Here is a 27551-nt window from a genome sequence, read left to right on the forward strand (position 1 = left end):
CTGTAAATTGAACATTCAAATCTCCCATTCCAACAACTTGTTTCCTACACTTTTCTTTTACCTCTTCTTCCCTGACAGGCTGCTGGATTTTCTTGTGACATGACACTTTCTTGCCTCTCACAGCCCTCTCTTAAATCTCCAAATCACCTCTTTTTCAAAGGAGAGCACCAGCCCGACTGCTGTTGCCCAATACTGGATCACACCATATGCTTCATTTGTAATGGAAGTTTACCTTCCACCTCTAGGTATCCGGGTCTCCTCGCCTACTTCAACTCCCAGAGTGGCCTAGTCTAATATCTCCCATATATTTTTATGCTTGAACTCTTCAGCCTTGAGTGCATCAACCAGCTTGCAGATGCAATCCTCCAGAAATTGGCTTGAAGGCAAACATTTCACGAACTCTACCACAAGCAAAGTATTTCAGTACTGTGCACCTTCAAATTTTGAAGGTTGTTTCCTTGTAAGGAGAAAAATGCCCAAAGGCAAATCCCTTCAATTAAGTTCCTTGAATTGCTCTCCTTTTTTTGCTTTTGTGCCTCAGTTAATTTTCTTAACATGTCCTTCCCCTCTGTAAATTCTCAACGTCCTTCATTCTGTTTCCAGCTTACTCTGATTTGTTTTGAGCATTTTTTTCATGCAATTTTACTATAACTGTTGTACCAAATTTATAATTTTTAGGGATGTAATACTTACATTTTCTTGTATCAATAAGAGTATGATAACTTATTTGTCATTCTATATATTTTAAAATCATAATGGTAATATTTATAATATACAATTATTTCTGATTTTATTTTTCAGATGGTAACGTGCACAAAACATCTGGTAATATATTTTAAATTATTTACCCTTTACAGTTTATATTGAAACATGTTTCATTTCTAAATATGCTAACTTAGATTTTCAGTAGGTTTATTGCTTATATTTACCCTGTAGCGAAATTATTTTAATACGATTAGCATCAGTAAATACAGGATGAGGTGGGAGGTGGAAATGGATCAATATTATACCTTTCTTTTGATTTTCTATTTTCAAATATTAACAAAGAGATGATCAACATTAATGTATTGATTCAAAAAATAAATGGCTGAACTTCTTTCAGACATCTCGGCCTAGAAATTGGTTGGCTGTGAAATTGGTTCCAGTGTGAAAACAGGTTGGCTTCAGGCCTCATTTACATGAGACAGGTGAGCTACAGACACTTGCTGGACTTCTCCAGATAGTTAATTGGTAGAGAGGATTTCAATATATATACAGACCTTATTGGCCGTGTGTGAGCATTCAGAAGGAAATGGGCAACCAGGAGGGGAGGGAAACAGTTGGGAAACAATGGGCGCATCACAGAGAGGTGGGAAGTGATCAAAAGAGAGGGGGCCAACAATTGGAGAAGGAAAAAAGGCAATAATCAAAATGATTGGTACAAGTGTGGAAGGATAGGTGGGTGGAATGGTCAGCAATGGTTTTTGACACTGCAGTGAAGCCGGGGTGAGCATTCTTGCTTTTCTTAGTTCCGCATTCGGTTACCTGTTCATTTTGAATATAACTCTGGTGGTGAACTCCAGTCGTTCTTTTAAAGGCCACAAGTTAGACAGTGTGTTGAGAACGTTTTTCTTTTTGCAGCCAGCCCAATTCCACAAGGTCTGAAATGGGCATTAGACTGACCCCCACGCCAGTGTTTGCATATGATAATGCCTATTTAGGGCACAGACCATGGGTGCCTGTTTTCTGCCTTTACCAATTCCAATGACGAATGAAAATGCCTTGCCCACCATACTGGATGCGTAGCTGCCTCTGTTGCACTTAAAATTCTAGGCCAGTATATATTCAAATGACATTAAGAAGAAAGAAACAAGTACACAACATATTCTCCCCATTGTCTGAAATATGCATTTTCCTGAATGAACACTGGCAGAAGGATATTTAAAATACCTAGAACTGTTAATTGTTGACAAGAATGAAACCTGTGTCACATATCATGGGCAGAGAACGTATGTGCTCTTTTACTGCCTGTGATCATTATGCTTTGTATTGGAAGAGGTGTGTGTTTTTTTGCCCCGTTTGAGTGTGTATCCCAACTAAATAATTCAGCAGCCAGCTTTTGTGAGTTTTAAAATAAAAATGGTCATTTATTCTCACACACTTACCCTGAATTAAAAACGTCAGGCACATTCGTTCTCATGCACACACAAATATTAGATACAAATAAACATTTAACAAGTTCCAGTTATCTCACTCTCTGGTTTATGAGTTCCAGTCTCTGCTTTTGCAGGCCTGTAGCTTCTTGGTGTTTAATGCTTTAAAATTGAAGGTAGGGTCTTGTGAAGCAAAAGGCTTACAGCAGGTTGTGAATTTCTAGGAGGTTGGTTCTCAGGTGACCTTTCATTCAAACAGGTTGCGTACTTTGGCTGCCTGATGTCTCACAGCATGTTTCCAAGACTGGTTGAACTGATGGTTCAAAGGCTTTGGTGGAACTAACTGCAAACAGCTTCAGCTGATCTTTTAAACAGACAAAGGCAACGTGGCTGTCTTTCCATCTGATCATGTGACTTTTCACAAATTCAAGTCCTTTTCCAAAGAAGTGTTGTGTTCATGTTGATTCCACATCCTATGTTGTGGGTTTTGTGTAGAAATTCCCCTGGAGGCCTGAGACAGTCTGTGTCTTTGTTTTAGAATGATTCATTCAAAGCAGATTATTGGTTTCAGGGAATGGCATTGAGTCACGTGAATCTGGAATGTTCTTTTATTCCCTCTTAAGAAAGCGGAGTGGCTCTAATCCACAAAAGAGGTCAGGCGACCTTGGGCAGCCAAATTTTACACCCTTTTTGTCCACCTAAAATATATAATTAGTTTGAAGCTCAGTGTAACATACTAGTGCTGGGCATAGCATGTATAATAATGAGATGCTTTACTGCTGCTTGCCAGAAGAAAATTCAAGTTGATATATAAGACCATAAGACATAGGAGCAGAAATTAGGCCATTCAGCCCATCGAGTCTGCTCCACCATACAATCATGGCTGATAAGTTTCTCAACCCTATTCTCCCACCTTCTCCCAGTAACCTTTGATCCCTTTACCAATCAAGAGCCTATCTATCTCGGTCTTAAATACACTCAATGACCTGGCCTCCACAGCCTTCTGTGGCAATGAATTCCATAGATTCACCACTCTCTGGCTAAAGAAGTTTCTCCTCATCTCTGTCCTAAAAGGTCTTCCCTTTACTCTCAGGCTGTGCCCTCAAGTCCTAATCTCTCCTACTAATGGAAACATCTTCCCCAAGTCCATTCTATCCAGGCCCTACAGAATACTGAAAGTTTCAATCAGATTCCCCCTCATCCTTCTAAACTCCATCGAGTATAGACCCAGAGTCCTCAAACGTTCCTCAAATGTTAATTCTTTCATTCCTGTGATCGTTCGCGTGAACCTCCTCTGGACCCTCTCCAGGGCTAGAACATCCTTCCTGAGATACGGGGCCCAAAATTGCTCACAATATTCTAAATGTGGTCTGACCAGAGCCTTATAAAGCCTCAGCAGCACATCCCTGCTTTTATATTCTAGTCCTCTTGAAACAAGTGCCAACATTGCATTTGCCTTCCTAACTACCGACTCAACCTGCAAGTTAACCTTAAGAGAATCCTGGACTAGGACTCCCAAAACCCTTTGCACTTCAGATTTCTGAATTCTCTCCCCATTTAGAAAATAGTCTAAGCCACTATTCTTCCTTCCAAAGTGCATGACCTCACACTTGCCCACGTTGTATTCCATCTGCCACTTCTTTGCCCATTCTCCTAACCTGTCCAAATCCTTCTGCAGCCTCTCCGCCTCCTCAATACTACCTGTCCCTCCACCTATCTTTGTATCATCTGCAAACTTAGCCAGGATGCCCTCAGTTCCTTCAACTAGATCATTAATGTATAAAGTGAAAAGTTGCGGTCCCAACACTGACCCCTGCGGAACTCCACTAGTCACCGGCCGCCATCCTGAGAAGGACCCTCTTATCCCCCACTCTCTGGCTCCTGCCAGACAGCCAATCTTCTATCCATGCTAGTACCTTGCCTCTAACACCATGGGCTCTTATCTTACTGAGCAGCCTCCTGTGCGGCACCTTGTCAAAGGCCTTCTGGAAGTCCAAGTAGGTAACATCCATTGGCTCTCCTTTGTCTAATCTACTCGTTACCTCCTCAAAGAATTATAACATTTGTCAGGCATGATCTCCCCTAGATGAAACCATGCTGACTTTGCCCGATTTTATCATGCACTTCCAAGTATTCTGAAATCTCATCCTTAATAATGGACTCCAAAATCTTACCAACAACTGAGATCAGGCTAATCAGCCTGTAATTTCCTGTCTTTCGCCTTAGTCCCTTCTTAAACGGGGGGTTACATTAGCGATTTTCCAGTCCTCTGGGACCCTCCCTGACTCCAGTGATTCCTGAAAGACCACCACTAATGCCTCCACTATCTCTTCAGCTATCTTTTTCAGAACTCTGTGGTGTAATCCATCTGGTCCAGGTGATTTATCCACCTTCAGACCTTTCAGTTTTCCTAGCACTTTCTCCTTGGTAATGGCTACCATACTCACCTCTGTCCCCCGACTCTCTTGAACTTTGGGGATGTTACTCGTGTCTTCCACTGTGAAGACTCGCGCAAAGTACCTATTCAGTTCCTCCGCCATTTCTTTGTTCCCCACTACTACTTCTCCAGCGTCATTTTCCAGCGGCCCAATGTCCACTTTTGCCTCTCTCTTACCCTTTATATATCTAAAAAAAACTCTTGCAATCTTCTTTTATATTACTGGCTAGTTTACCCTCATATTTAATCTTCTCCCTTCTTATTTCGTTTTTCGTTGTCCTCTGTTGGTCTTTGTAGGCTTCCCAGTCCCCTGGTTTCCCACTGCTCTTCGCCGCATTGTATGCTTTCTCTTTAGCTTTTATGCTGTCCCTGACTTCCCTTGTCAGCCATGGTTGCCTCGTACTCCCTTTAGTATGCTTCTTCTTCCTAGGGATGAATTTTTGCTGTGTCTCCCAAATTACTCCCAGAAACTCCTGCCATTGCTGTTCAACTGTCTTTCCTGCTAGGCTCATCTCCCAGTCAATTCTGGCCAGCTCCTCCCTCATGCCTCTGTAGTTGCCTTTATTCAACTGTAATACCGTTACATCTGATTCCAGCTTTTTCGTCTCAAATTGCAGGGTAAATTCTATCATATTATGGTCACTTCCTCCTAAGGGTTCCTTCACCTTAAGCTCCCTTATCAAATCTGCCTCATTACACATCACTAAATCTAGAATTACCTGTTCCTTAGTGAGCTGCACCACAAGCTGCTCCAAAAACCCATCTCGTAGACATTCCACAAATTCATTTTCTTGGGATCACCCACCAACCTGATTTTCCCGTCTACCTGCATATTGAAATCCCCCATGATCACTGTAACCTTGCCTTTCTTACACGCCTTTTCTATCTCCTGGTGTATCTTGTGCCCCATATCCTGACTACTGTTCGAAGGCCTGTACATAACTCCCATTATGGTTTTTTTTTATCTTTGTCTTTCCTCAACTCTACCCACACAGATTCTACATCATCTGACCCTACATCATTTCTTGCTATCGATTTAATTTCATTTCTTACTAACAAAGCAACCCCACCCCCTCTGCCAACCTGCCTGTCTTTTCCATAGGATATATATCCTTGGATATTTAGCTCCCAGTCCTGATCCCCTTGCAGCCATGTCTCCGTGATGCCCCCCACATCATACCTGCCAATTTCAATCTGCGCCACAAGCTCATTTACCTTATTTTGTATACTGCGTGCATTCAGATACAACACCTTCAGCCCTGTATTTCCCCTCCCCTTTCTTATTGTCCTCCCTTTATCTGATGTGCTTGAAGTTAGATTCCTAGCCCTTTCCAAACACTCTGTCCTATATATACTTTTGTCAGTAGATTTAACAAAGAAATTTCTAATTTTTTGTGACTAAGTAATCATTTACCTATATTTCTAAATGTATTTAACATTGATGGAATAACATTAACATTTACAAGTTGCAAACAAATTGTTCTATGGTCTTGAACATTTCTGCCAGTTCATATTTGTTCAAAGTGAAGGCTAAATTACTTTCATTTGAGCAGTTTGCTATCAGTCTGCAAGCATAGGTGGAGTTCTCTTTTGCACTCCTGTTACAAATCTCGCATATGTGTTTTGGACTCACAATGTAAACTAGTTATTCTTGCATTAACATTTATCGAGAATCAACTTTACAATTTTCCAAATGCTCCAAGGGGCAAATCAATATCTAGCTAGTCACAGATAATGTTTTGATTCTGCATTTTCAGTATTTGGTCAGGGAACAGTATGTATTAGATTCCAATTAGACAATAGACAAAAATGGCACCAGTCGCAATTTTTTTTCCTTTATCCCTTTTTACTACATAGCAACTCTCAGTTCTTTTAATAGCAATTATAGAAATGAGTATAGTTCATTTAGCATAGTCAACACGTTTTATCATTTGAGGTCCTGTTTCATTTTTCAGTCTACAAATTTAAGAGGTACAGTTGTGCCACCGGATATTAATCAGGGTGAAACTTCTAGGAGCTGTTTTGATATGGGGTTGAGCCTACTCAGATCACAGAATCAATTGATTTAAATAATTTGAGATGGGCAGCCTATCACACCAAATTTAAGTGAAGAGGGTCCAGAATCTTACGCCTTGTGTGGAAGCCAATAGAGAGAAGAAAATTAGTAATTCAGAGGTAGAAATCCATTGCTGCAGCAGTGTAATAAAACCTGCTATTTAAAAGGCTGTGACAGTACTGGACAATGGAACACAGCTGACACAGCAGCTATAAAAGAAAATGCAGGAACGGAAGACTTTAAAGTTGAGAGAGTCTGTCATCAATGTCTCCTTGAAAACATAAAACCGAAGGATCAACTGTTTGCATTTGGGGGTTGGGAAGTGGGAGAAAACCTTCTAGGTAGGAATCAAAAGCAATGTAGAGGTGAAAGTGCTGGTAGTCAGTACTTCATCCATGACAGTCAGGATTCCTCTGCTGTAACAACAGAAAAAGTAGTTACTGCACCAGAAGAGCAAAAGTAAAGTACCTGTAACCTGTAATTCACCCTGCACTCAAATGTGCATGTGTTTTAAATAAATTGTATTAAGCGCTCAGTATCAATTTTCATTTTGATATGGGGTTAGAATGGCACATATTCATAGATTTCAGTATCCAGCAGAAATTTAAACTTTATGATTATTTCTCCATGGAATGTCATGCATTGGTGTATTTCATCAAAAATCAACACTTGAGCATGCAGCTCTGAATTCCTGTCTGATCTAACGGATGGGGCTTTCAGAAGATATATTGCCCTACTGCCTATCTTAGGAGATCACCTAAAGTAACAAGGTCACATATTATAGGTTACAGAAGGAGAACTACTAGATGCTAGATCATTGATACCACAAGAAGAAGAAACATTGCAGCTATTGAGGAGCCATGCTGAGACTCAATTGGCGATGGAGAAGGAAGAGGTCCTATAGCAGTTTTAAATTTGTCAGGACCTTCGGGAAGTTAGCATGACCCTGACTTGTTGATCACAGCAATCAATGCAGGAAAGCTAATTGTTCTTCTTCAAATGCAGCCAGTGATTCATTCGGCAATAAGTTTGTAAGTCATATCTTTTCTTTAATTTTCCTTTCAGATGAGTCACAGCAAGATGCTGCTGAGGAGAATGAAGAAGTCAAAATGACTTAGACTCCACTTCCACTCTGCATTGTCAACTCTCACTCACTGGCCAGGATTTTCCCCTCGGCGATTTGGGGGCAGGGCCTGCTCGCTGAGGGGAAAATGATGTCGAAAGGAATCCCCTACGTCATCCCGGTCCCTTTAAATTTATAGGAAGGCAGGCGGACAGCGAAATCAGCTGTCCGTGCGCCGACCTGTCAGTGGCCAATTGAGGCCATTAACAGGCTAATTAAAGAACTGGCCAGCTAACCTTAAGGCTGGAGGGCAGGCCAGGAGCCCCAGTGGGCTCCAGATTATTCATGAAACTTCATCCACAGGCGGGATGAAGTTTTATGTCCATTTTGTAAAAAGGTAATAAAGTTTATGTGTTTCTTATTAACATGTCCCATCTCGTGTGACATTCTCACATGAGGGGGCCATGTTAATAATTTTTTAATGTTTCTACTTTTACACTTAACTGTCACGAATCTCCCTGACGCAGCACTTTGGCACAGGGAGTAGTGCGCTTTCACGCACATGCAGGAAAGAGTGCACTTTGACAGATGGGGAATCCTCCCTACCCGGAACAGGAAGCACATAGCGCTTTGTGTCGGGGATGCCATTGGGTGGGCCTTAATTGGCCCGCCCACTTAAAATGGCAGCGGGCTGCGTTTCAGTGGCGGGGGTCGGCTGGCTGCCAAGCCGGTGGGGCCTGCACGCCATCCAAGGGCAAAATTCTGCCCACTATCTCAGAAAAATACATCCAGACAGATATAGATAATCCCAATAATTATTTGTCACCACACGAGGTACAAAACACAATAGTGCCAGAGGAGTCTACTGACTGCGGTCTTGCATCTCACAGGTCCGACATGGAAGCATTGACCACTTCACCTTCAGTCTTGGGGCACCATACTGCACAAAGAATGGCAACCAACTTCCAAGAGCTTTGGGCATGTTCAGGATATGCATGAACTAACTGCAGCAGTCAGATCTGACTCCATACAGATCCGTGGCCACACAAAATGCATAGCTCAACATAGCTGGGATGGCAAGCATCCTCATGTGAACTTTAAAGTGAACCCCTTCAGATGCCATGTTCGCGTTTGTGAGCCTGGTAAGGCAACCTGCAAAAATGTCTTCATGACTAAGAACCTCTGAGTCAAGAGCCATCTTGGCACTTGGTGTTCAATATACTACAATACAACCTAACATTCTTGACTGCCGATCTTCAGTTTGCACTTTGATAGGGTGCCGCAATAGGTTTAAGAAAGCATTGTATTGGAAAATGTGTGAAAATAAAACATTTGCTTTAAGTATTAGCGTGCATAAAAACACTTACTGATGTGACGTCCCATATTCAGAAGTATGCCAGTTCTTGGATTTGTTTTTGTTTCTCAGGGCTGAATTTTCTGTTTGGCATGGGGGTGGGGACAGAGCAGGCGGGTGCAGACCTGATCGCCACCGCAATCGGGTCTGTGCCGCCAACTTACGCAGGTGGGCCAATTAAGGCCCGCCCAGCATAATGCCCGACTCCTGAGAATAGCAGGAGTGGGCGGGCAGCGGCAGGAGTGCATTGTCCGCCGGGTCCAATATCAGAAGCGCTGGCAGCTTTTGCAAGGCTGCTCACAATGTCAAGTGGAAGGGCTCACTAGAGGGCTTTTGGTGAGCAGGCCAGTCCGGAAGGTAGACCAGCGGAGCAGACAAGGCTGGAGGGTAGGGCAGTGGGACAGGCTAGACTGGAGGGTAGGGTAGGGGGCCAGTGTGCCCCTCGTCTCTTGGATGACTGCCTTGCTGTCGTCCTAAGGAGATGGCAGCACGGCGGGAGGTGCTGGTTCCCCAGGATGGGAGGAGGAGGTCCCCCCACAGGACGAAACATGCCTGGGAGGAGATGACAGATGTGGTGAGCTCCCATGACGTCGTGCACCTGGATCTAGTGTCGCAAGCGCTTCAACGACTTGTTGTGCTCTGACAGGGTGAGTACCATGTCAGCATTGGTCACGTAACCCAGCAAGCCAGCTTATCCCCCTGCTGCACCCTCCCGCACCACCCCCCCCCCCCCCCCCCCCCCCCCCCCCCAAAATTCTGAGTGTAGGGACCGCATTGAACCATTGACGGCATTTGTCCTTTGCTGGGTGGGCCAGCAGATACTGTCCATGCTGATGTCAGCCTGAGAGGGTGATGAAGAGATGTGTATTGCCCCCGCAGCATGTGTTACACTGAGTCCCACATGACTGGTTTGGGGGCAACCTGGAGGATCTGCACCTAGGCGCTGTGTTCAAACTCCAGGACATGTCCAAGTCAGGGTGATGACATGCTGGGAGGGGAGCTTCCAGGTGGCCTGGCAACCAACCATCTGCTGCGCTCTACGCTCCATGTGCTTGCGCCTCCTTGCTATGGAAGGATATACCATGTGGTGCCTAACGTGATGTAGGCAGCACGTGTCCAAGGGAGGGGTGGTGTGAGGGTGTGGAGCAGGCCTAGCCTCTTTGTGTGAGTGTTCGGCAGCAGCGGGGTGAGGAGGCTTTGGAGCCTTGATATGTGCCATTCTGGTTGGGGTGGGCCGGGCGCAAAGAGAGTCCATGTGCAATTTTCACTAATCAATGCTCATCTCTCATTTTCATGAGAAGAATGCTCATAACGTGGCAGAGCGTGCAAGGACTGGCGGTGGCCAGGCGCAGATCGCCATTCTCAGCCACTTCGAGCAGGAGGCCCTGGACCTGGAGAGGCACCATGCGCTAAGGTCCACTGGTGTCGGTGAGGCTGGGGTGCCACGGCCAGGTACTTATGCCCAACAATGAGGTCAGCATTGTTCCCCCAACAGCCGTAGCAGTGCTGAATGTTAATTGATTTAATTTTGCAACATGGCTTAACCATTGATTATGGAAGGATGAGCGCATAATGATCCATGGGACAGGGATACACTTTGACATTGTCTCCACGTTAAGTAATCCACTGTCCTTGTTCTTCCTTTCTGCATCATCGGAGCAGGCTGGGAGGAGGAGCAGCAGAAGCCCCCTCTTACACCTGAGGGGCCTGAAGTATCACCAGCATCACACCATTTCTGCGAGCCAGGCACCAGCAGAGATACTAGCACCTCGGTGGGAATTAGAACATCAGCTAGTGTCCCGGGGCACAGTGGTGAGGGCACTTCACAGTTGCTGGAGGAGCTGGCAGAGACAAAGAGTGCCCATGGCACCAGCAGTCGGAGGACTACAGGGGACCAGGCACATGCTCAGTCGGTGCCTGATGATGTGTCTCTGGAGTCGTCTGCATTGCAGCAGGTGCAGGAAATGCGGCCAGGTGTGCGGGAGCATCTGGGGGAGATACATGAAGCTATGCTTGGCTTGGTCTCCGTGGTGGAGGAGACTACGCGGACGATCGCCGAAGTAATGAGCCACATGTCCGAGCACCATGCGTCCTCCGTGGAGAGAGTGGCGACTCTCGTGGAGAGCCTCCTCCAGGAAACCATCAGGGCTTCCTGGGGATGCACTCTGAGCAGCAAGCCCTCACATCGGCATTGACCTCAGCTGGTCAGTGCCAGTGTGGGATATGGTTTGGGCATCAACTTTCCCAGCTCGGTGCCCATCCACCCACGGTGAGCAGGGAGGAGAAGCGACCTCACATCGGCACAGCAGCTGCCTGGCGTCTCTGCGGGAACCTCTCAGGGTGCTCCAGGTGAGGCCAGCAGCTCCTCTGCCCCTCTCCCAGTGACTGTTTCATCCGATGAGGCCGCGACGACCGGGGAGATGCCAGCTGTGGAACTGGCACTCCCTCCCAGATAGTGCCAGCACTGGCTCCATGAGCCAGAGAACGACTGCCAAGGTCATCGAGGCCAACAGGACAGCAGAGTCAGCAGGCTGTCTCAGATGCCACTCCAAACGATGGGACAGCACCTAGACATAGCACCCGGAAATGAAAATATAAGGCATCTTAGGCACACCACGGGATTTTCACTGGTGCTTTTGTGTTGGCCTGACATGAGGTCCTTGTGATTTGTTTTGTTTGGTAACATTATTCTCTTTTTTTTGGAATAAGTTGGTTTGCTTGACAGAATTAATTCAGATATGTCACCATGGCTGAGGGTGCCTCTTCTGCATGTGTAGGTTTCCAAAACTGTAATGAGTGTTTGGTTGGACATTCAGCTTTATTAACAAGGCCCTTAGAAACTGTTCCTCAGCTGGCAGGCGTTGCACTTAGATATCAAGTATCGAGCCTACAGCCCAGGCTTGTCCTGGTGGTCTGTCTGTGTTGTGTAGCTGAAGGTTTGTTGGATTAAAGCCTCCCAGGTGTCCCTGCCTCCCTGGAGTATGCCTGGGTCAGCATCTACCCCTCAGCATTCCCCTGTGCATGCTCATCCTCGGACTCACTGCAGGACTCATCGTGTGCAGCCGCAGCCACTGCGTCGACGTCTTCATCATCCACTGCGTCCCCCCCCTTTCCTGCGCAAGATTGTGGAGAGTACAGCATGCAACCACTATCACTGAGACACAATCTGGAGGATAGTGGAGTGCGCCCCCTGAGCGGTCCTGGCATTGGAAGTGCACCCTGAGAAGACCGATGTTTCTGTCCACCACAGCACTTGTGGAGGCGTGGCACCTATTGTACCGCTGCTCACCTTCTGTTCTTGGATGGCGGAGAGGCGTCATGAGCCACCTTCTGAGGGGATAGCCCTTGTCACCCAGCAGCCATCCATCAATCTGGGCTGGAACACTGAAGAGCCCCGGCACCTGGGAGTGCCTGAGGATGTAGGCGTCGTGGGAGCTCCCTGGGTACCTTACACAGACTTGTAAAATCAGCATCCTGTGATCACACACTATCTGCACGTTCATGGAGTGGAAGCCTTCCCTGTTGACGAAGGCACCGAGCTCACCTGCTGGCGTCTCGATGGCCACATGTTTACAGTCTATTGGACACGGGGGAAACCGGCAACTGCCACGAAGCCTCTGGCTCGATGTGTCAAGCTTGCTTGGTCCCAACAGTATTGGATGAAGTCAATGCATGCCTGAACAGAGCACCTGTAACCTACTTGACACAAGTGTGCACAGCTGATTGGGAGACACCATAAAGATCACCCATCAACCCCTGCAAGGAGTCAGAGACATAGAAATTGAGGGCAGCTGTGACCTTCAGAGCCACTGACATGGGGTGTCCACTCACACAGTTAGCGGAGATCTCAGGCCCTATCATCTGACAGATGTAGTTGACTGTCTCCCTTTAGAGTCGGAGCCTCCTTCAGCACTGCACCTCAGACATATTGAGGTAGCTGCTTCGCCGCCTGTGTACCCCGGCAGCAGGATAATGGCGTCTTCTGCGGCCCCTTCCGCCTTGGTCCACCTCTTGGCCCTGCACCCCTTGTGCCTGTGCCTGTGCTTGTCCTCCCAAAGGTGGCTCCCCTGGAGGCTAATGTGCACTCCTGGCCTCATCCCCCTTCTGGCCCTTCCTTCCTCCTCAGAGGAACTGCCACCAGTGGAGAATTCAACTCCCATTCTCACGCTATGGGAAGGCTTCCTGAAACCTGCAGGCCCAGAAAAGATTACTCACTGCAGAGTTCTGACCTGAAGGTTAAAAGTCCAGAAAAAGCAGCTGGTATGCGTTTTGAGGTACTGCAGATCACACAGGCAAGTTTCAAAAACTTTCAGAAATAAATGCTTGACTGTGCACACTCGCGCCCCATTGAGCCCTCTTATCCCACCCATGGATGAGGTTAATACGAATGTGTCCTACCCACCTGCCCGTTGGGTCCCTGTGCCAAGCCGAAGATCACACAGGTGCCAAAAAATCGGTGTTGATTGACGCCTCAAGGGCCTTAACTGGCCTGTTAAATAATGGTGGGTGTGCATCGGACATCATCACGTGCCTGCCCAGCAAAACATCACAATGGCACGTGGTGATGTTGGGACACTCCTCCGACGTCACCACGCGTCATTTTACGCGTGGACGTGAGGGGCCCGCCCCCGCACGCCAAAGGGAAAATGCAGCCTCAATGTTCACGAGGATTTCCTGCAGAGAATAGAGCTTCTCGGCTTCGTGAATAGCTGAAGGGAAAAGGGCAAAAAGTTGGGTTGATAATAAAGAATGTATCAGTGTAATGACTGCAAAAGAGGACGATCTGTTTATTGCTTGGAGAAGGTACTGTTTATCAAATATTGTCTTACATGTCTCCCTTGAGAACCTGAGTTTCATGCTGCTGCTAATGGTTAAATGGTTACTGAGCTCTCATTACTGCGCTCCTTTCTCTTCTGGGATGTCCATTGGAAGGTCTTACATCGGGGAAAATTTGTGTCATATGCAACATACCAGTTATTCTGGAGACTGTGGCTGCACAGCAGTGCTCGCATCTACCTACAGAAGTAGTTCTACAAAACCTGGCAATGGCCTCTTTATACCTTTTCTTCAAATCAGTGGAGAGGAAGATGACAAGGGCTAGGACAGCAAAGTATAGTTTTTGTCACCAAAAATGAGCCACATCATTCTTCTTCCTCAAAAAGCAGATAAATGCTGGTTTCCTCAGGATGAAGGCATGGTGACAACTTTCTGCAGACCTGGCATTTATGTATATGGTCTTGCATTGCTGGTCACATGTCATTTGTACTTTGAGGGAATGGAATCCCTTGCGATCGATGGGGGTATGCATTGTGACACAAGTACCTATTTCAAGTTTGATATTCTCTGAGATGGTGTTTAGGGGTGTGCCCATACTTCCCTATATCTTTCTATAAGATATAATAACCCAAAGGTATGACAATGGTATGATGTGTTATGAACTAGATATTTGAATCTCTTGCACCCGTGTATCAGTCTTTTAAAAGCAGACAGAGAAAATACTTGGTGAGATAAGGCCAGCTATAAAACATTAGCTGCTTTATTTAAAAATTTTCAGCATATAGTGCAACAATTAGGATCAGATTCACTTATTTTGTCTTGCTTTTTTTTTAACCTTGTGAGGCTACATTATCGTGCAATCCCTCCATTCTTAGTGTCAGTCGGGTAGTAGCAGCAGAAATATTTTGAAAAAGAAGACTGCACTGATTTCGTATCTGAAGACCATCCGATGTGAACTTCAAGCGGACCTTGATTTAGGTGATCAGTCCTCAGTGTTCCTGCCTGAAACAACCATTTGTATCCAAATAACCATTCCCACATAGAAATCAGAACCCAGATAAGATTTTGGTTGCCATTATTGCATCAATAGTTCTACAAACTGCCCACAAACCACGATTGGTCCTTATGAGGGAGATGGAACTTGCCATTCTAACTTTGAGGATAGCCTCCATCGCATTGTGTGGCACTACCACTGTGCTAAGCGGGATAGATTTTGAAAAGATCTAGCAGCTCAAGACTGGGCATCCATGAGGCACCGTGGGCCATCAGCAGCAGAATTGTATACAACCATAATCTGTAACTTCATGTCCTGGCTTATCCCCCACTCTAACATTACCATCAACTCGGTGCAGGAGGGCATCCCAGGAGCAGCAATCTAAAAATGAGGTGTCAACCTTGTGAAGCTACAAGACAGAACTACTTGTGTGCCAAACAGTGAAAGCAGCAAGCAATAAACAGAGTGAAGTAATCTCACAACCAACAGATCAGTTCTAAGATCTGCAGCTCTGCCATATCCAGTTGTGAATGATGTGGGCAATAAAACAACTAACTGGAGGAGGAGGCTCCACAAATATCCTCATTCTCAATGATGGGGGAGCCCAGCACAACAGTGCAAAAGACTAGGCTGAAGCATTTGCAACAACCTTCAGCCAGAAGTGCCAAATGGATGATCTGCCTCAGCCCCCTCCTGAAGTCCCCGTCCCCAGCATCGCAGATGCCAGTCTTCAGCCTATTCGATTCATTCAACGCGATACCAATAAACATGACACTGGATATTGCAAAGGCTGTGGGCCCTGATGAATATTGCAAAGGCTGTGGGTCCTGATGACATTCCGGCAATAGTACTGAAGAATTGTGCTCCAGAACTAGCTGCGCCCTTAGCCAAGCTGTTCCAGTATACCTACAGTATTGGCATTGTGGAAAACTGTCCAGGTATGCCCTGTCCACAAAAAGCAGGACAAATTCAATCCAGCCAATTACCACCCCATCAGCCTACTCTCAATCATCAGCAAAGTGATGGAAGGGGTTGTTGTTCACTGTGCTATCAAGCAGCACTTATTCAGCAATACCCTGCTTACTGATGCTCAGTTTGGGTTACACTAGAGTCACTCAGCTCCTGACCTCATTACAGCCTTAGTCCAAACATGGACAAAAGAGCTGAACTCAAGAGGTGAGGAGAGAATGATTGTCCTTGACATCAACACAGCATTTGACCGAATGTGGCATCAAGGAGCCCTAACAAACTAGAGTCAATGGGAATCAGGAGGAAAACTCTTCACTGGTTGGAGTCATACCTAGCACAAAGGAACTTGGTTGTGGTTGCTGGAAGTGAATGACATCACTGCAGGAGTTCCTCAGGGTAGTGTCCTAGGCCCAACCATCTTCAGCTGCTTCATCAATGACCTTCCCTCCATCATAGGGTCAGAAGTGGGGACGTTCACTGACGAATGCACGGTGTTCATCACCACTCACAACTCCTCAGACACTGAAGCAGTCCATGCCCTCATGCAGCAAGACCTGGACAACACTTTGGCTTGGATTGATAAGTGGCAAGTAACATTTGCACCACACAAGTTCCAGGCAATGACCATTTCCAGTAAGCTAACCGTCTCCCCATGACATTAAATGGCATTACCATCGTTGAATCCCCCACTGTCAACATCCTAGCGTTTAACCATTGTCCGGAAACTGAACTGGACCAGCCATATAAATACTGTGGTTATAAAAGCAGGTCAGAAGCTGGGAATTCTGTGGAGAGTAAGTCACCTCCTGACTCCCCAAAGCCTGTCCACCATCTACAAGGCACAAGTTAGGAGTGTGATGGAATACTTCCCGCTTGCCTGGATGTGTGCAGCACTCAAGAAGCTTGACATCATTCAGGGCAAAACAGCCCGTTTGATTGGCACCCGATCCCCCACCTTCAACATTCACTGATTCCACCATCAATGCACAACGGCAGTAATGTGTATCACCTACAAGCTGCATTGCAGCAACTCACCAAGACTCCTTAGACAGCACCTTCCAAACCCATGATTGCTACCATCTAGAAGAACAAGGGCAGCAGATGCATGGGAACACCACCACCTGCAAGTTCCCCTCCAAGCCACACATCATCCTGACTTGAAACTATATCGCTGTTCCTTCACTGGCACTGGGACAAAATCCTGGAACTCCCTCCCTAACAGCGCTGTGGGTGTACCCGCACAATGTGAACTGCAGCAATTCAAGAAGGCAGCTCACCATCTCTTTCTTAAGGGAAATTGGGGGCAGGCAGTAAAAATTCTGGCTTAGCCAGCAACCCCCACATCATGTGAAAGAAGAAAGAAAAGCTAGTAAGGGGCTTCTGACAATGTGCTGTGGCCATAATGGGGGCTCGTCAGGATTAGCCATTGTGATTGGAGGAAGAAGAACAGGAGGAAGGAGCACACTAAACTGCAGCAAGAGCACCAAGGAGAAGAACTCAGGAATATTTGCCTGCACAGTGCTTCCAGCTCAGGACATCATACCTGCAATGCTTAGAGGAACAATGCTTCAGGATGCTGCACTTCTCTAGGAAGCTAAATACGATATATGTTATATCTTGCAGCAAGACCTACAGCCAGAGTGTGCACAGTATTCATCTCTCAGTCAATCTCATCAAAACATAGTATTTGGTTACTATCAAATTGGTGTTTATGGGAGTTTGCTCTGAGCAAATTGGCTGCTGCAATTCCTACACCAGTTACAGCACTTCAAAAGTATTTCATTGGGTGTAAAGCATTTTGAGATGTCTGGTGGTTATGAAAAGTGCTGTATAAATGCAAGTCTTTTTTATAGTATTGCCTGTGACAGTGAAAGTCACTAGTGCCCTCACCTTTCTTGCCTCCGGCTCCTTCCACGCTGCAACAGAGAATACTCATAACATTAATTTGTCCACAGTGTATGCTTACATTATGCAGATGACTGATGCCAGGTTTATAAGAGTCAATCAGTGCCAGCACTTTTTTTCATAGACAGCAAGAAAAAATAGGAAAGGGCTCTCACGCACTTTGCAGATTTTTCTCAACTCCTGTGTGCTATTGAATTCACGCATATTGCTCTAAAGGCTCCCTACAAAGACCCCAATGTATGCATGAATTCCTAGGGTATCAAGTCCACAAATGTCCAGCAGGTATTGATGACCAGCATTACATGCTGTCTTGCAGGTCAGTGCCCTCATTGAGGAGACCATTGGACCGGTTTTAAACACTGCTTTAGCAAATTAGGTGCACTGAGAAGACGACCCCCAGTGAAAATTAGGATGTGGATGGATGTTATGGCTCAGGTGAGAGCTCTAGAGATGATCATCGTCAGGGATTTCCAGGAGCTCAGGGCTGACAGAGTCCAGATGCAAACTGTAGCCTGTTGGCAGTTGCCAGGAAATGTTAAACAAAAACAGAATTACCTGGAAAAACGCAGCAGGTCTGGCAGCATCGGTGGTGAAGAAAAGAGTTGACGTTTCGAGTCCTCATGACCCTTCAACAGAACTAGGTGAATCCAAGGAAGGGGTGAAATATAAGCTGGTTTAACGTGTGGTGGGGGGGCTGTGTTGGGTGGGGGGAGAGAAGTGGAGGGGGTGGTGTGGTTGTAGGGACAAACAAGCAGTGATAAAAGCAGATCATCAAAAGATGTCACAGACAACAGAACAAAAGAACACATAGGTGTTGAAGTTGGTGATATTATCTAAACGAATGTGCTAATTAAGAATGGATGGTAGGGCACTCAAGGTATAGCTCTAGTGGGGGTGGGGGGAGCATAAAAGATTTAAAAATATTTAAAAATAATGGAAATAGGTGGGAAAAGAAAAATCTATATAATTTATTGGAAAAATCAAAAAGAAGGGGGAAGAAACAGAAAGGGGGTGGGGATGGAGGAGGGAGCTCAAGACCTAAAGTTGTTGAATTCAATATTCAGTCCGGAAGGCTGTAAAATGCCTAGTCGGAAGATGAGGTGTTGTTCCTCCAGTTTGCGTTGGGCTTCACTGGAACAATGCAGCAAGCCAAGGACAGACGTGGGCAAGAGAGCAGGGTGGAGTGTTAAAATGGCAAGCGACAGGGAGGTTTGGGTCATTCTTGCGGACAGACCGCAGGTGTTCTGCAAAGCGGTCACCCAGTTTACGTTTGGTCTCTCCAATGTAGAGGAGACCACATTGGGAGCAACGAATGCAGTAGACTAAGTTGGGGGAAATGCAAGTGAAATGCTGCTTCACTTGAAAGGAGTGTTTGGGCCCTTGGACAGTGAGGAGAGAGGAAGTGAAGGGGCAGGTGTTACATCTTTTGCGTGGGCATGGGGTGGTGCCATAGGAGGGGGTTGAGGAGTAGGGGGTGATGGAGGAGTGGACCAGGGTGTCCCGGAGGGAACGATCCCTACGGAATGCCGACGGGGGGGTGAAGGGAAGATGTGTTTGGTAGTGGCATCATGCTGGAGTTGGCGGAAACGGCAGAGGATGATCCTTTGAATGCGGAGGCTGGTGGGGTGATAAGTGAGGACAAGGGGGACCCTATCATGTTTCTGGGAGGGAGGAGAAGGCCTGAGGATGAATGTGCGGGAGATGGGCCGGACACGGTTGAGGGCCCTGTCAACGACCGTGGGTGGAAAACCTCGGTTAAGGAAGAAGGAGGACATGTCAGAGGAACTGTTTTTGAAGGTAGCATCATCGGAACAGATGCGACGGAGGCGAAGGAACTGAGAATGGGATGGAGTCCTTCCAGGAAGCGGGGTGTGAGGAGCTGTAGTCGAGGTAGCTGTGGGAGTCGGTGGTTTGTAATGGATTTTGGTGGACAGTGTCTAAAGGATTTCCTATTTAAGACAGAGATGAAGAGAAGTTTTTGCTCTTAGTGGATTGAGGGTCTTTGGAACCCTTGCTGAAAAGGCGGCGGAAGCAGAGTCTTTGAATTTTTTAAGGCAGAGTTAGATAGAGCCTTGATAAGCACGCGGGTGAAAAGTTATCGAGGGGCAGGCAGGAATGTGGAGTTGAGGTTGCCAACTGATCAACCATGATCTTATTGAATGGCGGAGCAGGATCGAAGGGTCAAGTGGCCTACCTGCTCCTAATTCATATGTTCGTATGTACTACCAGAATGTTGTCAGGGCAAAAAGCCTTAACAGTATCCAGTGCCTTCAGCCATTTTTTGATGTCATTTGGAGTGAATCGAATTGGCTGAAAACTGGGATCTATGATGCTGGGGAGCTCAGGGGGCGGTCAAGATAGGTCATCCACTTGGCATTTCTGGCTGAAGATGGTTGCAAATGCTTCAGCCTTGTATTTTACTGGGCTCCCCATCAATGAGGATGGGGTTATTTGTGGAGCCTCCTCCTCCAATTAGTTGTTTAATGGGCCACCACCATTCCCAACTGAATGAAGGTTGACTACTGAACTTCAATTTGATCCATTGGTTGTAGGATTGCTTATCTCTGTCTATTGCATGCTGCTTCTGCTGTTTGTCATGCAATTAGCCTTGTGTTGTAGTTTCTCCAGATTGACACTTCATCTTTAGGTATGCCTGGTGCTGCTGCTGGCATGCTCTCCTGCACTCTTCATTGAACCAGGGTTGAGCCCCCAGCTTCATGGTAATAGTAGAGTGAGGGATATGCCGGTCCATGAGGTTACAGATTGTCATTGTATTCAATTGTGCTGTTGTTGATGGTCCAATGCACCTCATGGATGCTCATTTTTGAGTTGCTTGATCTGTTTGGTACCCATACTATTTAGCATAGTGGTAGTGCCACACAACACAATGGAGGGTATCCTCAGTGTGAAGATGGGACTTCGTCTCCACAAGGACTGTGCAGTGGTTACTCCTACCTGTGCAGTGGTTACTCCTACCAGTACTGTCATGAAGAGATGTATCCACGACAGCTAAATTTATGAGGACGAGGTCAACTCGGCTTTTCCCTCTAATTGATTCCCTCGCAACCTGCCGCAGACCCAGTCAAACAGCTATGTCCTTTAGGATTCATCCAATTCGGTCAGTAGCGGTGGTACCGAGCCACTGTTAGTGATGGATATTGAAGTCCCCTACCCAGAGTACATTCTGTGCACTTGCCACCCTCAGTGCTTCTTCCAAGTGGTATTCAACATGGAGGACTGCTTCATCAGCCGAGGGGGGCGGTAGGTGGTAACCAACAGGAGGTTTCCTTGCTCATGTCTGACCTGATGCCATGAGACTTCATGGGGTCCAAAGTCAATTTTGAGAACGCCCACCCAACTCCTTCTCGACTGTATACCACTGTGCCGCCACCTCTGCTGGGTCTGGCCTATCGGTGGGTCAAGATCGGTGGTGGTGTCTGGGACGTTGTCTGTCAGGTATAATTCCATGAGTATGACTGTGTCAAGCCATTGCTTGACTAGCTGTGAGACAGCTCTCCCAATTTTGGCACACACCCCCAAATGTTAGTAAGGAGGATTTTGTAGGACTGACAATGCTGGGTGTGCTGTTGTCGTTTCCCCTGCCTAGGTCGATACCAGGTGGTCCATTGTTTAATTCCTTTTGGACGTCGTAGTGGTTTGATACAACTGAATGACTTGCTAGGCCGTTTCAGAGGGCATTTAAGAATCAAACACATTGCTGTGGGTCTGGAGTCACTTGTAGGCTAGACCAGGTAGGGAAAGCAGATTTTTTTCCCTAAAGGACACTAGTGATGCAGAAGGGTTTTTCTGACAATTGACAATAGTTTCATGGTCACTATTAACAAGACGAACGTTTAATTCCAGATTTTTATTAATTGAGTTTAAATTCCACCAGCTACCCCTATTCATGTTTGTGCATTAGTACCTTAGTGCAGGTTGCTTTGCCTGTCCTAATTCTTCTCTGCAGTGGCTGTAGCATAGCTGCTGGAAGCCTGGTGACTTTCACTGGGGGAGACTACAAATTACTGTGCATGATGCTGCCCTCGAGCAACTATGCCTGATTTCAGACTGCTTTATTTCAGCATGTGTGGCAGCAGTCTGCTAGCTGGCTAAAAGGCAACATCAATGGCTCAGGTGGAATGGCGAGATGAGTGCACAATTGCTGTCATCCCTGAGAGAGGGCAGCAGGTTCATGCATGACAAAGCCACTGGTACTCTTCTGGGCATGGCCTCAGTAACCCTAATGATCTGTTGCAGGTAGATTGCTAGACTAGATGCCCCTTTGAGTACTGGTGTTTGCAGCCATATTGGCAGCAGTCTGAGCCTGCATGGCACCAAGCTGAGCTGGCATGAAAACAAGCATGATTCTCATGTCCTCAGACTGAGCTTCCGTTGCACTATTGGGATGTTGGATGGCTTCTGTCTTTGTTGCAGTGGAAACTTAGACATCAGGCACCAAACCATGGGTGGCTCTGCAGGTGTTGTCATGGACATGGCCACTACTTCCACACTGGAAAGGTTGGGATTCAAGTTCTGCACAAAGCCTTGTGCCAAGTTGGAGCTGTCATGTTTCTTGACAAGAGACCTGACATTTCGCCAAGCACCTTGGTGTACATGCTAATTAGCATTCTCCTGTATACTGCCCCACCAAAGCCCTCATTTGAGTTCTCTGCAGCAGAACTCATTTGTGGCCTTGCATTCCGATAAACTGGTAACTATAGCATACTTTCCTCTGGCCGGGCTGCAGCCCACTAATCTCCTCAGATTCATTTTGTGCCAATCCCAACTCTACCCTGTAAATTATGATCAGTGCCAGCATCTGAGCTGTTGGCTGTAAGTGTCATCAGATCAAGCGATGGTGCTTCTTCATCAGAAGTCTGTTGTAGCTCTTGCTTTCATGCCAAGTCTGCACCGGCTGACAAGGAAATGGAGCAATGCACTTGATTTGTTTATCTGAAGCAGAAATGCAGAAGTGGAGGTTTAGAGTGAGGGGAGGATGAGGTAGAAAACAAGAGTCATAGAGGTCTACAGCACAGAAAAAGGCCCTTCGGCCCATCGAGTCTGCGCTGGTCAAACAAGTACCTAACTATTCTAATTCCATTTTCCAGCACTGGGCCCATAGCCTTGTATGCCATGGCATCGCAAGTGCACATCCAAATACTTCTTAAATGTTATGAGGGTTTCTGCTTCTACCATCCTTTCAGGCAGTGAGTTCCAGATTCCCATCACCCTCTGGGTGAAAAAATTCTTCCTCACATCCCCTCTAAACATCCTGCCCCTTACCTTAAATCTATGCCCCCTGGTTATTGATCCCTCCACCAAGGGGAAAAGTTCCTTCCTGTCTACCCTGTCTCTGCCCCTCATACTTTTATACACCACAATCATGTTCCCCCTCGATCTCCTCTGTTTCAGGGAAAATAACCCCAGTCTATCCAATCTTTCCTCATAACTAAAACCCTCCAGCCCAGGCAACATCCTGGTAAATCTCCTCTGCACTCTCTCTAGTGCAATCACATCCTTCCTATAAAGCGGATTCCAGAACTGCACGCAATACTCTAGCTGTGGTCTAACCAGCATTTTATACAGTTCCAGCATAACCTCCCTGTCCTTATATTCTATGCCTCGTCTAAGAAAGGCAAATATCCCGTATGCCTTCTTAACCACCTTATCTACCTGTCCTGCTACCTTAAGGGACCAGTAGACATGTACACCAAGGTCCCCCTGATCCTTGGTACTTCCCAGGGTCCTACCATTCATCATGTATTCCCGTGCCTTGTTTGTCCTGCCCAAGTGCATTACCTCACACTTATCCAGATTAAATTCCATTTGCCACTAATCAGCTCATCTGACCAGCCCATCTATATCCTCCTGTAATCTGAGGCTATCCTCCTCACTATTTACCACCAATTTTCATGTCATCCGCGAACTTACTGATCAACCCTCCTACATTCAAGTCTAAATTGTTTATGTATACCACAAACAGTAAGGGACCCAACACCAATCCCTGTGGAACCCCACTGGACACAGGCATCCAGTCCCAAAAATACCCCTCGACCATCACCCTCTGCTTGCTGCCACCCAGCCAATTCTGGATTTAATTTGCCAAATTGCCTTGGATCCCATGGACTCTTACCTTCGTTATTAGTCTCTCATGCGGACTTTATCAAAAGCCTTGCTGAAGTCTAAGTAGACTATGGCAAATACATTGCCCTCATCTACACACCTGGTCATCTCTTCGAACAATTCAATCAAATTGGTCAGACGTGACGTCCCCTTAACAAAATCATGCTGACTGTCCTTGATTAATCCCTGCCTCTCCAAGTGAAGATTCATTCTGTCCCTCAGAATTACTTCCAATAGTTTCCCCACCACTGAGGTCAGACTGACTGGCCTGTAGTTACCTGGTTTATCCCTTCCTCCCTTCTTGAATAACGGTACCATATTGGCTGACATCCAGTCCTCTGGCACCTCTCCTGTGGCCAGAGAGGCATTGAAAATTATTGCCAGCACCCCTGCTATCTCCTCCCTTGCCTCATTCAACATCCCTAGGATACATTTCATCCGGGCCTGGAGATTTATCTACTTTAAAGCCTGCCAGACCACTTAGAACCTCCTCCCTTTCTATGCTAATTTCTTTAATTATATCACAGTCCTTCTGCCTGATTTCCATACCCATGTCGTCCCTCTCACTTGTGAACACCGACACAAAGTATTCATTTAGAGCCCTACCTGCATCTTCTGGCTCCAAACACAAATTACCACTATGGTCCTTAATGGTCCCTACTTTTTCCCTAGTTATCCTATTACTTTGGATTTTCCTTTATTTTATCTGCCAATGTTTTATCATGCCCCCTTTTTGCTCTCCTAATTTCCGTCTTAAGTTCCCCCCGCACATTCAGGGCTTCTGCTATTTTGAGCCCTCGGGATCTGCCATAAGCCTCCCTTTTTCTCTTTATCCAATCCTGTATATGCCTTGACATCCAGGGTTCCCTGGATTTGTTGGTCCCACCCTTTGTCTTTACTGGAATATGTTAGCCCTGTACCCTCCCTGTTTCCTTCTTGAATGAGTCCCACTGCTCTGACGCAGATTTACCTAAAAGTAGCTGCTATCAGTCCACTCTGGCCAAACCATATCTGATCTTATTAAAATCAGCCTTCCCCAAATTTAGAACTCTGATTTCTGGCCCATCCTTGCCCTTTTCCATAACAACTTTGAATCTAATGGAGTTATGACCACCATCTGCAAAATGCTCCCCCACTGATACCTCTACCACTTGCCCAGCTTCATTCCCTAAAGTAAGTCCAGGACCACCCCCTCTCTTGTAGGACCTTCTAAGAACTGGCTTAAGAAGCTCTCCTGGATGCATTTTAAGAATTCCACTTCCTCTAAACCTATCACAGTACTACTGACCCAGGTAATGTTGGGGAAGTTGAAATCCCCACTATTACTATCCTAATATTTTTACACTTCTCTGAAATTTGCCTACATATCTACTCTTCTATTTCTCACTGACTGGTTGGGGGCCTGTAGTACACTCCCAGCAATGTGATTGCTCCTTTTTGGTTTTTAAGTTCTACCCATATGGCTTCATTTGAGAAGCCTTCTAAGATGTCATCCCTCCTTTCTGCTGTAATTGATTCCTTGATCAATATTGTGATACCCCCTCCTCTTTTACCTCCTTCCCTGTCTCACCTGAAGACCCTATATCCTGGAATATTGAGCTGCTAATCTGCCTTATTTGTCAGACTCCTTGCATTGAAATAAATACCATCCAACCTTGCCCAACTCCCTTGTGCCTTAACTGGCCCATAATTTCTATGCCTTCCAGACTTGCTCTCTCTTCTAATTTTGGTTGTGCATCTCCTCCTGTTGAACCTCCTCTCAGGATTCCATCCCTCTGCCAAGTTAGTTTAAACCCTCCCCAACAGCAGTAGCAAACCTCCCTGCAAGGATGTTGGGCCCATTCCAGTTCAGGTGCAACCCATCCACCTTGTACAAGTCCCACCACCCCCAGAAATGGTCCCAATGTCCCAGAAATATAAAGCCCTCCCTCCTGCTCCATCTCTCCAGCCATGCATTCATTTGGACTAACCTCCTATTTCTATACTCACTAGTGCGTGGCACCGAAGTAATCCAGGGATTTCTACTTTTGAGATCCTGTTTTTTAAATATGCTTCCTAGCTCCCTAAATTCTGCTTGCAGGACCTCATCCCTCTTCCTACTTATGTTGTCCGTGGACCTAAGAGATCCGTAATCACATCATTTTCATTATAATGTTGACTTTTCTACACAGTCAGCAAATCAAATTGTTCATTTTTACTTGATAGAATCTTAAAAATTACAGTGATCAATGTTATCATACAACTGCTTATCACTCATAATAAATTATTTTAACAGATTCATTAATCTATTTAAGACTAAAAGGAAAATGTCCATTAAAATAGAGATTAAATTAATTTGTTATGTACAACAGCATTGTTCAGAATGATTTACAGGCTGTAATATTTGATGTGTGCTAACTGCAGCATATATATATTTCAGATGTTGAAGCTCTTCAGGAAGTTAGAAATATGGCAGTCAACATACAGCCTGTACACCATGAAACTTACCATGACACAAAAGGTATATTTTCACTGTTGCATGTTTCATTTCCTGATTTTTATATTTAATGTATCACATATCATTTGTAAAATGTAATTCACATCCCATAAAAAAATGGAACCTTAGAGATAAATGCGATGCATTAAGCTATTTTGAAGCAATGTATACAATCTTTTTTTGTAAAATGATCTCAAGTATCACTCCTTTAGGCTGGGCAGACTGTCTGCTTGTTCTCTCTCTATTTTATGTGTTGCTAATAGTTTAGGCAGTGACAGAAATGGATCTTGAAGCACAGTGATTTACCGTATGTTATTTTCACCAACAAAATTCTAATTTGTCACAATCTATTTTAAGCCATATTTGATGTAGCATACACCAGGATACACAACTTACCCATTTTAATCTAAATGCATGTATTTTGATAATGTTGCACAAAATTAATTAATATCTGAAATATCATTCCCTGTGGAAAATACGTTTTCATAGATATAGCTGCTTCCAAAGTGCATTAGAGGCTTATAGAATTGTGCATCATTTTCATTACTCTTTTTTACATGTAGCCATTCACTCACCAGCATCTCCATACCAAGAAGGTCCTGGATAAGTTTATTACCATTTAGCAGGCTACTAATCAACTTATGAGTGGAGAGATAGATTTTCAGGGTCTTAGTAGCCAGTGAGCCCTCATCCAGGAAATGGAGGAATGCGCTTCATACATACCAAGATACATACAAACATAGATATGAGCAAGGAGCAGGAGTAGGCCATTCAGCCCCTTGAGCCTGCTCCAACATTTAATAAGATCATGGCTGATCTGATAGTAACCTGAAATCTGTATCCCACCCACCGCTGATAACCTATCACCCCCTTGCTTACCAAGAACCTATCTCCCTCTGCCTTAAAGATATTCAAAGACTCTGCTTCTACCATCGTTTCAAGAAGAGAGTTTCAAAGACTCACGACCCTTTGAGTGAAAAAAAAAATCACCTCTGTTTTAATGGGTGAACCCATATTTTTGAACAGTGACCCCTAGTTGTAAATTCTCCCACAAGAGGGTACATTTTCTCCACATCCACGCTGTCAAGACCCGTCAGGATCTTATATGTTTCAATCAAGTCGCCTCTTACTCTTCTAAACTCCAGCGGATGCAAGCCTAGTCTACCCAACCTTTTCTCATAAGACAACCCAGCTATTCCAGGTGTTAGCCTGGAAAACCTTCTCTGAACTGCTTCCAGTGCATTTACATTCTTCCTTAAATGACCA

The sequence above is a fragment of the Carcharodon carcharias genome, chromosome 13 (assembly GCF_017639515.1).
Source record: "Carcharodon carcharias isolate sCarCar2 chromosome 13, sCarCar2.pri, whole genome shotgun sequence".
Classification (NCBI taxonomy): Eukaryota; Metazoa; Chordata; class Chondrichthyes; order Lamniformes; family Lamnidae; genus Carcharodon; species Carcharodon carcharias.